The sequence below is a fragment of the Equus caballus genome, chromosome 3 (genome assembly GCF_041296265.1).
Source record: "Equus caballus isolate H_3958 breed thoroughbred chromosome 3, TB-T2T, whole genome shotgun sequence".
Lineage (NCBI taxonomy): Eukaryota > Metazoa > Chordata > Mammalia > Perissodactyla > Equidae > Equus > Equus caballus.
Window position 1 is genome coordinate 37,680,657 of NC_091686.1, and position 12,232 is coordinate 37,692,888.

Genomic DNA, 12,232 nt, shown 5'->3' on the forward strand with positions numbered 1-12,232 from the left:
CAACTCGCTCTGCACAGTGCTCTTACAGCCTACCGGGAACATCTCTTCCAAAGGCCTGTGAAACGCAGTTTCTTTGCAGGCCTGATCTGGCTGAAGTAGGACTTCTGCTCTGGGTGTGCTCCATTGCCCTAGAGCTGAAAGGCACAACGTGCAGGCTTCTTTCCAAAGGGCGAGTTGGGCCCCACAGCATCTTGCTTCCAGCTCTTTGGGAAGCTAAGAAACAACTCCCTCTGCACAGTGCTCTTACAGCCTACCAGGAACATCTGCTCCAAAGGCCTGTGAAACGCAGTTTCTTTGCAGGCCTGATCTGGCTGAAGTAGGACTTCTGCTCTGGGTGTGCTCCATTGCCCTAGAGCTGAAAGGCACAACGTGCAGGCTTCTTTCCAAAGGGCGAGTTGGGCCCCACAGCATCTTGCTTCCAGCTCTTTGGGAAGCTAAGAAACAACTCGCTCTGCACAGTGCTCTTACAGCCTACCGGGAACATCTCTTCCAAAGGCCTGTGAAACGCAGTTTCTTTGCAGGCCTGATCTGGCTGAAGTAGGACTTCTGCTCTGGGTGTGCTCCATTGCCCTGGAGCTGAAAGGCACAACGTGCAGGCTTCTTTCCAAAGGGCGAGTTGGGCCCCACAGCATTTTGCTTCCAGCTCTTTGGGAAGCTAAGAAACAACTCGCTCTGCACAGTGCTCTTACAGCCTACCGGGAACATCTCTTCCAAAGGCCTGTGCAACGCAGTGTCTTCGCAGGCCTTATCTGGGTGAAGTAGGACTTCTGCTCTGGGTGTGATCCATTGCCCTAGAGCTGAAAGACACAACGTGCAGGCTTCTTTCCAAAGGGCGAGTTGGGCCCCACAGCATCTTGCTTCCAGCTCTTTGGGAAGCTAAGAAACAACTCGCTCTGCACAGTGCTCTTACAACCTACCGGGAACATCTCTTCCAAAGGCCTGTGAAATGCAGTTTCTTTGCAGGCCTGATCTGGCTGAAGTAGGACTTCTGCTCTGGGTGTGCTCCATTGCCCTAGAGCTGAAAGGCACAACGTGCAGGCTTCTTTCCAAAGGGCGAGTTGGGCCCCACAGCATCTTGCTTCCAGCTCTTTGGGAAGCTAAGAAACAACTCGCTCTGCACAGTGCTCTTACAACCTACCGTGAACATCTCTTCCAAAGGCCTGTGAAACGCAGTTTCTTTGCAGGCCTGATCTGGCTGAAGTAGGACTTCTGCTCTGGGTGTGCTCCATTGCCCTAGAGCTGAAAGGCACAACGTGCAGGCTTCTTTACAAAGGGCGAGTTGGGCCCCGCAGCATCTAGCTTCCAGCTCTTTGGGAAGCTAAGAAACAACTCGCTCTGCACAGTGCTCTTACAACCTACCGGGAACATCTCTTCCAAAGGCCTGTGAAACGCAGTGTCTTTGTATGCCTGATCTGGCTGAAGTAGGACTTCTGCTCTGGGTGTGCTCCATTGCCCTAGAGCTGAAAGGCACAACGTGCAGGCTTCTTTCCAAAGGGCGAGTTGGGCCCCACAGCATCTTGCTTCCAGCTCTTTGGGAAGCTAAGAAACAACTCGCTCTGCACAGTGCTCTTACAGCCTCCTGGGAACATCTCTTCCAAAGGCCTGTGAAACGCAGTTTCTTTGCAGGCCTGATCTGGCTGAAGTAGGACTTCTGCTCTGGGTGTGCTCCATTGCCCTAGAGCTGAAAGGCACAACGTGCAGGCTTCTTTCCAAAGGGCGAGTTGGGCCCCACAGCATCTTGCTTCCAGCTCTTTGGGAAGCTAAGAAACAACTCGCTCTGCACAGTGCTCTTACAGCCTACCGGGAACATCTGCTCCAAAGGCCTGTGAAACGCAGTTTCTTTGCAGGCCTGATCTGGCTGAAGTAGGACTTCTGCTCTGGGTGTGCTCCATTGCCCTAGAGCTGAAAGACACAACGTGCAGGCTTCTTTCCAAAGGGCGAGTTGGGCCCCACAGCATCTTGCTTCCAGCTCTTTGGGAAGCTAAGAAACAACTCGCTCTGCACAGTGCTCTTACAGCCTACCGGGAACATCTCTTCCAAAGGCCTGTGAAACGCAGTTTCTTTGCAGGCCTGATCTGGCTGAAGGAGGACTTCTGCTCTGGGTGTGCACCATTGCCCTGGAGCTGAAAGGCACAACGTGCAGGCTTCTTTCCAAAGGGCGAGTTGGGCCCCACAGCATCTTGCTTCCACCTCTTTGGGAAGCTAAGAAACAACTCGCTCTGCACAGTGCTCTTACAACCTACCGGGAACATCTCTTCCAAAGGCCTGTGAAACGCAGTTTCTTTGCAGGCCTGATCTGGCTGAAGTAGGACTTCTGCTCTGGGTGTGCTCCATTGACCTAGAGCTGAAAGGCACAACGTGCAGGCTTCTTTACAAAGGGCGAGTTGGGCCCCGCAGCATCTTGCTTCCAGCTCTTTGGGAAGCTAAGAAACAACTCGCTCTGCACAGTGCTCTTACAACCTACCGGGAACATCTCTTCCAAAGGCCTGTGAAACGCAGTGTCTTTGTAGGCCTGATCTGGCTGAAGTAGGACTTCTGCTCTGGGTGTGCTCCATTGCCCTAGAGCTGAAAGGCACAACGTGCAGGCTTCTTTACAAAGGGCGAGTTGGGCCCCACAACATCTTGCTTCCAGCTCTTTGGGAAGCTAAGAAACAACTCGCTCTGCACAGTGCTCTTACAGCCTCCTGAGAACATCTCTTCCAAAGGCCTGTGAAACGCAGTTTCTTTGCAGGCCTGATCTGGCTGAAGTAGGACTTCTGCTCTGGGTGTGCTCCATTGCCCTAGAGCTGAAAGGCACAACGTGCAGGCTTCTTTCCAAAGGGCGAGTTGGGCCCCACAGCATCTTGCTTCCAGCTCTTTGGGAAGCTAAGAACCAACTCGTTCTGCACAGTGCTCTTACAGCCTACCGGGACCATCTCTTCCAAAGGCCTGTGAAACGCAGTGTCTTTGCACTCCTGATCTGGATGAAGTAGGACTTCTGCTCTGGGTGTGCTCCATTGCTCTAGAGCTGAAAGGCACAACGTGCAGGCTTCTTTCCAAAGGGCGAGTTGGGCCCCACAGCATCTTGCTTCCAGCTCTTTGGGAAGCTAAGAAACAACTCGCTCTGCACAGTGCTCTTACAGCCTACCGGGAACATCTCTTCCAAAGGCCTGTGAAACGCAGTTTCTTTGCAGGCCTGATCTGGCTGAAGTAGGACTTCTGCTCTGGGTGTGCTCCATTGCCCTGGAGCTGAAAGGCACAACGTGCAGGCTTCTTTCCAAAGGGCGAGTTGGGCCCCACAGCATCTTGCTTCCAGCTCTTTGGGAAGCTAAGAAACAACTCGCTCGGCACAGTGCTCTTACAGCCTACCGGGAACATCTTTTCCAAAGGCCTGTGGAACGCAGTTTCTTTGCAGGCCTGATCTGGCTGAAGTAGGACTTCTGCTCTGGGTGTGCTACTTTGCCCTAGAGCTGAAAGGCACAACGTGCAGGCTTCTTTCCAAAGGGCGAGTTGGGCCCCACAGCATCTTGCTTCCAGCTCTTTGGGAAGCTAAGAAACAACTCGCTCTGCACAGTGCTCTTACAGCCTCCCGGGAACATCTCTTCCAAAGGCCTGTGAAACGCAGTTTCTTTGCAGGCCTGATCTGGCTGAAGTAGGACTTCTGCTCTGGGTGTGCTCCATTGCCCTAGAGCTGAAAGGCACAACGTGCAGGCCTCTTTCCAAAGGGCGAGTTGGGCAACACCGCTTCTTGCTTCCAGCTCTTTGGGAAGCTAAGAAACAACTCGCTCTGCACAGTGCTCTTACAGCCTACCGGGAACATCTCTTCCTAAGGCCTGTGAAACGCATTGTTTTGCAGGCCTGATCTGGCTGAAGTAGGACTTCTGCTCTGGGTGTGCTCCATTGCCCTAGTGCTGAAAGCCACAACGTGCAGGCTTCTTTACAAAGGGCGAGTTGGGCCCCACAGCATCTTGCTTCCAGCTCTTTGGGAAGCTAAGAAACAACTCGTTCTGCACAGTGCTCTTACAGCCTACCGGGAACATCTCTTACAAAGGCCTGTGAAACGCAGTTTCTTTGCAGGCCTGATCTGGCTGAAGTAGGACTTCTGCTCTGGGTGTGCTCCATTGCCCTAGAGCTGAAAGGCACAACGTGCAGGCTTCTTTCCAAAGGGCGAGTTGGGCCCCACAGCATCTTGCTTCCAGCTCTTTGGGAAGCTAAGAAACAACTCGTTCTGCACAGTGCTCTTACAGCCTACCGGGACCATCTCTTCCAAAGGCCTGTGAAACGCAGTGTCTTTGCACTCCTGATCTGGATGAAGTAGGACTTCTGCTCTGGGTGTGCTCCATTGCTCTAGAGCTGAAAGGCACAACGTGCAGGCTTCTTTCCAAAGGGCGAGTTTTGCCCCACAGCATCTTGCTTCCAGCTCTTTGGGAAGCTAAGAAACAACTCGCTCTGCACAGTGCTCTTACAGCCTACCGGGAACATCTCTTCCAAAGGCCTGTGAAACGCAGTTTCTTTGCAGGCCTGATCTGGCTGAAGTGGGACTTCTGCTCTGGGTGCGCTCCATTGCCCTAGAGCTGAAAGGCACAACGTGCAGGCTTCTTTCCAAAGGGCGAGTTGGGCCCCACAGCATCTTGCTTCCAGCTCTTTGGGAAGCTAAGAAACAACTCGCTCTGCACAGTGCTCTTACAGCCTACCGGGAACATGTCTTCCAAAGGCCTGTGAAACGCAGCTTCTTTGCAGGCCTGATCTGGCTGAAGTAGGACTTCTGCTCTGGGTGTGCTCCATTACCCTAGAGCTGAAAGGCACAACGTGCAGGCTTCTTTCCAAAGGGCGAGTTGCGTCCCACAGCATCTTGCTTCCAGCTCTTTGGGAAGATAAGAAACAACTCGTTCTGCACAGTGCTCTTACAGCCTACCGGGAACATCTCTTCCAAAGGCCTGTGAAACGCAGTGTCTTTGCAGGCCTGATCTGGCTGAAGTAGGACTTCAGCTCTGGGTGTGCTACATTGCCCTAGAGCTGAAAGGCACAACGTGCAGGCTTCTTTCCAAAGGGCGAGTTGGCCCCCACAGCATCTTGCTTCCAGCTCTTTGGGAAGCTAAGAAACAACTCGCTCTGCACAGTGCTCTTACAGCCTACCGGGAACATCTCTTCCAAAGGCCTGTGAAACGCAGTTTCTTTGCAGGCCTGATCTGGCTGAAGTAGGACTTCTGCTCTGGGTGTCCTCCATTGCCCTGGAGCTGAAAGGCACAACGTGCAGGCTTCTTTCCAAAGGGCGAGTTGGGCCCCACAGCATCTTGCTTCCAGCTCTTTGGGAAGCTAAGAAACAACTCGCTCTGCACAGTGCTCTTACAGCCTACCGGGAACATCTTTTCCATAGGCCTGTGGAACGCAGTTTCTTTGCAGGCCTGATCTGGCTGAAGTAGGACTTCTGCTCTGGGTGTGCTACTTTGCCCTAGAGCTGAAAGGCACAAGGTGCAGGCTTCTTTCCAAAGGGCGAGTTGGGCCCCACAGCATCTTGCTTCCAGCTCTTTGGGAAGCTAAGAAACAACTCGCTCTGCACAGTGCTCTTACAGCCTACCGGGAACATCTCTTCCAAAGGCCTGTGAAACGCAGTTTCTTTGCAGGCCTGATCTGGCTGAAGTAGGACTTCTGCTCTGGGTGTGCTCCATTGCCCTAGAGCTGAAAGGCACAACGTGCAGGCCTCTTTCCAAAGGGCGAGTTGGGCAACACCGCATCTTGCTTCCAGCTCTTTGGGAAGCTAAGAAACAACTCGCTCTGCACAGTGCTCTTACAGCCTACCGGGAACATCTCTTCCTAAGGCCTGTGAAACGCATTGTTTTGCAGGCCTGATCTGGCTGAAGTAGGACTTCTGCTCTGGGTGTGCTCCATTGCCCTCGTGCTGAAAGCCACAACGTGCAGGCTTCTTTCCAAAGGGCGAGTTGGGCCCCACAGCATCTTGCTTCCAGCTCTTTGGGAAGCTAAGAAACAACTCGTTCTGCACAGTGCTCTTACAGCCTACCGGGAACATCTCTTACAAAGGCCTGTGAAACGCAGTGTCTTTGCACTCCTGATCTGGATGAAGTAGGACTTCTGCTCTGGGTGTGCTCCATTGCTCTAGAGCTGAAAGTCACAACGTGCAGTCTTCTTTCCAAAGGGCGAGTTGGGCCCCACAGCATCTTGCTTCCAGCTCTTTGGAAAGCTAAGAAACAACTCGCTCTGCACAGTGCTCTTACAGCCTACCGGGAACATCTCTTCCAAAGGCCTGTGAAACGCAGTGTCTTCACAGGCCTTATCTGGCTGAAGTAGGACTTCTGCTCTGGGTGTGCTCCAGTGCCCTAGAGCTGAAAGGCACAACGTGCAGGCTTCTTTCCAAAGGGCGAGTTGGGCCCCACAACATCTTGCTTCCAGCTCTTTGGGAAGCTAAGAAACAACTCGCTCTGCACAGTGTTCTTACAGCCTACCGGGAACATCTCTTCCAAAGGTCTGTGAAACGCAGTTTCTTTGCAGGCCTGATCTGGCTGAAGTAGGACTTCTGCTCTGGGTGTGCTACATTGCCCTAGAGCTGAAAGGTACAACGTGCAGGCTTCTTTCCAAAGGGCGAGTTGGGCCCCACAGCATCTTGCTTCCAGCTCTTTGGGAAGCTAAGAAACAACTCGCTCTGCACAGTGCTCTTACAGCCTACCGGGAACATCTCTTCCAAAGGCCTGTGAAACGCAGTGTATTTGCAGGCCTGATCTGGATGAAGTAGGACTTCTGCTCTGGGTGTGCTCCATTGCCCTAGAGCTGAAAGGCACAGCGTGCAGGCTTCTTTCCAAAGGGCGAGTTGGGCCCCCCAGCATCTTACTTCCAGCTCTTTAGGAAGCTAAGAAACAACTCGCTCTGCACAGTGCTCTTACAGCCTACCGGGAGCATCTCTTCCAAAGGCCTGTGAAACGCAGTGTCTTTGCAGGCCTGATCTGGCTGAAGTAGGACTTCTGCTCTGGGTGTGCTCCATTGCCCTAGAGCTCAAAGGCACAACGTGCAGGCTTCTTTCCAAAGGGCGAGTTGGGCCCCACAGCATCTTGCTTCCAGCTCTTTGGGAAGCTAAGAAACAACTCGCTCTGCACAGTGCTCTTACAGCCTACCGGGAACATCTCTTCCAAAGGCCTGTGAAACGCAGTGTCTTTGCAGGCCTGATCTGGCTGAAGTAGGACTTCTGCTCTGGGTGTCCTCCATTGCCCTAGAGCTGAAAGGCACAACGTGAAGGCTTCTTTCCAAAGGGCGAGTTGGGCCCCACAGCATCTTGCTTCCAGCTCTTTGGGAAGCTAAGAAACAACTCGCTCTGCACAGTGCTCTTACATCCTACCGGGAACATCTCTTCCAAAGGCCTGTGAAACGCAGTGTCTTCGCAGGCCTTATCTGGCTGAAGTAGGTCTTCTGCTCTGGGTGTGCTCCATTGCCCTAGAGCTGACAGGCAAACGGGCAGGCTTCTTTCCAAAGGGCGAGTTGGGCCCCACAGCATCTTGCTTCCAGCTCTTTGGGAAGCTAAGAAACAACTCGCTCTGCACAGTGCTCTTACAGCCTACCGGGAGCATCTCTTCCAAAGGCCTGTGTAACGCAGTGTCTTTGCAGGCCTGATCTGGATGAAGTAGGACTTCTGCTCTGGGTGTGCTCCATTGCCCTAGAGCTGAAAGGCACAAAGTTCAGGCTTCTTTCCAAAGGGCGAGTTGGGCCCTACAGCATCTTGCTTCCAGCTCTTTGGGAAGCTAAGAAACAACTCGCTCTGCACAGTGCTCTTACAGCCTACCGGGAACATCTCTTCCAAAGGCCTGTGAAACGCAGTTTCTTTGCAGGCCTGATCTGGCTGAAGTAGGACTTCTGCTCTGGGTGTGCTCCATTGCCCTAGAGCAGAAAGGCACAACGTGCAGGCTTGTTTCCAAAGAGCGAGTTGGGCCCCACAGCATCTTGCTTCCAGCTCTTTGGGAAGCTAAGAAACAATTCGCTCTGCACAGCGCTCTTACAGCCTACCGGGAACATCTCTTCCAAAGGCCTGTGAAACGCAGTTTCTTTGCAGGCCTGATCTGGCTGAAGTAGGACTTCTGCTCTGGGTGTCCTCCATTGCCCTAGAGCTGAAAGACACAACGTGCAGGCTTCTTTCCAAAGGGCGAGTTGGGCCCCACAGCATCTTGCTTCCAGCTCTTTGGGAAGCTAAGAAACAACTCGCTCTGCACAGTGCTCTTACAGCCTCCTGGGAACATCTCTTCCAAAGGCCTGTGAAACGAAGTGTCCTCGCAGGCCTGATCTGGCTGAAGTAGGACTTCTGCTCTGGGTGTCCTACATTGCCCTAGAGCTGAAAGGCACAACGTGCAGGCTTCTTTGCAAAGGGTGAGTTGGGCCCCACAGCATCTTGCTTCCAGCTCTTTGGGAAGCTAAGAAACAACTCGCTCTGCACAGTGCTCTTACAGCCTACTGGGATAATCTCTTCCAAAGGCCTGTGAAACGCAGTTTCTTTGCAGGCCTGATCTGGCTGAAGTAGGACTTCTGCTCTGGGTGTGCTCCATTGCCCTAGAGCTGAAAGGCACAAAGTTCAGGCTTCTTTCCAAAGGGCGAGTTGGGCCCCACAGCATCTTGCTTCCAGCTCTTTGGGAAGCTAAGAAACAACTCGCTCTGCACAGTGCTCTTACAGCCTACCGGGAACATCTCTTCCAAAGGCCTGTGAAACGCAGTGTCTTCGCAGGCCTTATCTGGCTGAAGTAGGCCTTCTGCTCTGGGTGTGCTCCATTGACCTAGAGCTGACAGGCAAACGGGCAGGCTTCTTTCCAAAGGGCGAGTTGGGTCCCACAGCATCTTTCTTCCAGCTCTTTGGGAAGCTAAGAAACAACTCGCTCTGCACAGTGCTCTTACAGCCTACCGGGAACATCTCTTCCAAAGGCCTGTGAAACGCAGTTTCTTTGCAGGCCTGATCTGGCTGAAGTAGGACTTCTGCTCTGGGTGTGCTCCATTGCCCTAGAGCAGAAAGGCACAACGTGCAGGCTTGTTTCCAAAGAGCGAGTTGGGCCCCACAGCATCTTGCTTCCAGCTCTTTGGGAAGCTAAGAAACAATTCGCTCTGCACAGCGCTCTTACAGCCTACCGGGAACATCTCTTCCAAAGGCCTGTGAAACGCAGTTTCTTTGCAGGCCTGATCTGGCTGAAGTAGGACTTCTGCTCTGGGTGTCCTCCATTGCCCTAGAGCTGAAAGACACAACGTGCAGGCTTCTTTCCAAAGGGCGAGTTGGGCCCCACAGCAACTTGCTTCCAGTTCTTTGGGAAGCTAAGAAACAACTCGCTCTGCACAGTGCTCTTACAGCCTCCTGGGAACATCTCTTCCAAAGGCCTGTGAAACGCAGTGTCTTTGCAGGCCTGATCTGGCTGAAGTAGGACTTCTGCTCTGGGTGTCCTACATTGCCCTAGAGCTGAAAGGCACAACGTGCAGGCTTCTTTGCAAAGGGTGAGTTGGGCCCCACAGCATCTTGCTTCCAGCTCTTTGGGAAGCTAAGAAACAACTCGCTCTGCACAGTGCTCTTACAGCCTACCGGGAACATCTCTTCCAAAGGCCTGTGAAACGCAGTTTCTTTGCAGGCCTGATCTGGCTGAAGTAGGACTTCTGCTCTGGGTGTGCTCCATTGCCCTAGCGCTCAAAGGCACAACGTGCAGGCTTCTTTCCAAAGGGCGAGTTGGGCCCCACAGCATCTTGCTTCCAGCTCTTTGGGAAGCTAAGAAACAACTCGCTCTCCACAGTGCTCTTACAGCCTACGGGGAACATCTCTTCGAAAGGCCTGTGAAACGCAGTGTCTTTGCAGGCCTGATCTGGCTGAAGTAGGACTTCTGCTCTGGGTGTGCTCCATTGCCCTAGAGCTGAAAGGCACAATGTGCAGGCTTCTTTCCAAAGGGCGAGTTGGGCCCCACAGCATCTTGCTTCCAGCTCTTTGGGAAACTAAGAAACAACTCGCTCTGCACAGTGCTCTTACAGCCTACCGGGAACATCTCTACCAAAGGCCTGTGAAACGCAGTGTCTTCGCAGGCCTTATGTGGCTGAAGCAGGACTTCTGCTCTGGGTGTGCTCCATTGCCCTAGAGCTGACAGGCCAACGTGCAGGCTTCTTTACAAAGGGCGAGTTTGGCCCCACAGCATCTTGCTTCCAGCTCTTTGGGAAGCTAAGAAACAACTCGCTCTGCACAGTGCTCTTACAGCCTACCGGGATCATCTCTTCCAAAGGCCTGTGAAACGCAGTGTCTTTGCAGGCCTGATCTGGCTGAAGTAGGACTTCGGCTCTGGGTGTGCTCCATTGCCCTACAGCTGAAAGGCTCAACGTGCAGGCTTCTTTCCAAAGGGCGAGTTGGGCCCCCCGGCATCTTGTTTCCAGCTCTTTGGGAAGCTAAGAAACAACTCGCTCTGCACAGTGCTCTTACAGCCTACCGGGAGCATCTCTTCCAAAGGCCTGTGAAACGCAGTTTCTTTGCAGGCCTTATCTGGCTGAAGTAGGACTACTGCTCTGGGTGTGCTCCATTGCCCTAGAGCTGACAGGCACAAAGTTCAGGCTTCTTTCCAAAGGGCGAGTTGGGCCCCAAAGCATCTTGCTTCCAGCTCTTTGGGAAGCTAAGAAACAAATCGCTCTGCACAGTGCTCTTACAGCCTACCGGGAACATCTCTTCCAAAGGCCTGTGAAACGCAGTTTCTTTGCAGGCCTGATCTGGCTGAAGTAGGACTTCTGCTCTGGGTGTGCTCCATTGCCCTAGAGCAGAAAGGCACAACGTGCAGGCTTGTTTCCAAAGAGCGAGTTGGGCCCCACAGCATCTTGCTTCCAGCTCTTTGGGAAGCTAAGAAACAACTCGCTCTGCACAGCGCTCTTACAGCCTACCGGGAACATCTCTTCCAAAGGCCTGTGAAACGCAGTTTCTTTGCAGGCCTGATCTGGCTGAAGTAGGACTTCTGCTCTGGGTGTCCTCCATTGCCCTAGAGCTGAAAGACACAATGTGCAGACTTCTTTCCACAGGGCGCGTTGGGCCCCACAGCATCTTGCTTCCAGCTCTTTGGGAAGCTAAGAAACAACTCGCTCTGCACAGTGCTCCTACAGCCCACCGGGAGCATCTCTTACAAAGGCCTGGGAAACGCAGTTTCTTTGCAGGCCTGATCTGGCTGAAGTAGGACTTCTGCTCTGGGTGTGCTCCATTGCCCTAGAGCTGAAAGGCACAACGTGCAGGCTTCTTTCCAAAGGGCGAGTTGGGCCCCACAGCATCTTGCTTCCAGCTCTTTGGGAAGCTAAGAAACAACTCGCTCTGCACAGTGCTCTTACAGCCTACCGGGAGCATCACTTCCAGAGGCCTGTGAAACGCGGTTTCATTGCAGGCCTGATCTGGCTGAAGTAGGACTTCTGCTCTGGGTGTTCTCCATTGCCCTACAGCTGAAAGGCACAACGTGCAGGCTTCTTTCCAAAGGGCGAGTTGGGCCCCACAGCATCTTGCTTCCAGCTCTTTGGGAAGCTAAGAAACAACTCGCTCTGCACAGTGCTCTTACAGCCTACCGGGAGCATCTCTTCCAAAGGCCTGGGAAACGCAGTTTCTTTGCAGGCCTGATCTGGCTGAAGTAGGACTTCTGCTCTGGGTGTGCTCCATTGCCCTAGAGCTGAAAGTCACAACGTGCAGGCTTCTTTGCAAAGGGCGAGTTGGGCCCCACAGCATCTTGCTTCCAGCTCTTTGGGAAGCTAAGAAACAACTCGCTCTGCACAGTGCTCTTCCAGGCTACCGGGAACATCTGTTCCAAAGGCCTGTGAAACGCAGTTTCTTTGCAGGCCTGATCTGGCTGAAGTAGGACTTCTGCTGTGGGTGTGCTCCATTGCCCTAGAGCTGAAAGGCACAACGTGCAGGCTTCTTTCCAAAGGGCGAGTTGGGCCCCACAGCATCTTGCTTCTCGCTCTTTGGGAAGCTAAGAAACAACTCGCTCTGCACAGTGCTCTTACAGCCTACCAGGAACATCTCTTCCAAAGGCCTGTGAAACGCAGTGTCTTCGCAGGCCTTATTTGGCTGAAGTAGGACTTCTGCTCTGGGTGTGCTCCATTGCCCTAGAGCTGAAAGGCACAACGTGCAGGCTTCTTTCCAAAGGGCGAGTTGGGCCCCACAGCATCATGCTTCCAGTTCTTTGGGAAGCTAAGAAACAACTCGCTCTGCACAGTGCTCTTACAGCCTACCGGGAACATCTCTTCCAAAGGCCTGTGAAATGCAGTTTCTTTGCAGGCC